Raw genomic sequence first — 495 nt, 5'->3', positions numbered from 1 at the left:
TGTGTTTCTTGTAAACAGCAGAATGTTGGATCCTGTTTTCTTATCCAATCTTTTAGCCTGTGCCTTTTTATAGGTAAGTTGAGTCCATTTACATTAAGTGATATTAATGACCAGTGGTTGTTAACTCCGGTCACTTTTTTAGTCGTAGTGTTTCCCTTCTTTGAGTTGAGTTGGTAAAGGGTCTCTAGATGTCTGAGTTATTGTGGTCATTGCTGGACTCCTTGGTTAGAGATTTTCTTTCTATTACTTTCTGTAAGGCTGGATTTGTGGCTGTGTATTGTTTAAATTTGTTTTTATCCTGGAAAATTTTATTTTCTCCATTTATAATGAATGAAAGCTTAGCTGGGTATAGTATTCTGGGCTTGCATCCATGGTATCTCAGTATCTGTAGTACTTCTATCTAGGACCTTCTGGCTTTCATTGTTTCCATGGAGACGTCGGGTGTAAGTCTGATAGGTTTAGCTTTATAAGTGACTTGGCCTTTTTCCTTTGCAG

This window comes from Microtus ochrogaster, unplaced genomic scaffold (genome assembly GCF_000317375.1).
Source record: "Microtus ochrogaster isolate Prairie Vole_2 unplaced genomic scaffold, MicOch1.0 UNK136, whole genome shotgun sequence".
In the NCBI taxonomy this organism is placed as follows: Eukaryota; Metazoa; Chordata; class Mammalia; order Rodentia; family Cricetidae; genus Microtus; species Microtus ochrogaster.
The sequence above is the reverse complement of the archived record's forward strand: the minus strand, read 5'-3'. Positions refer to the sequence as shown.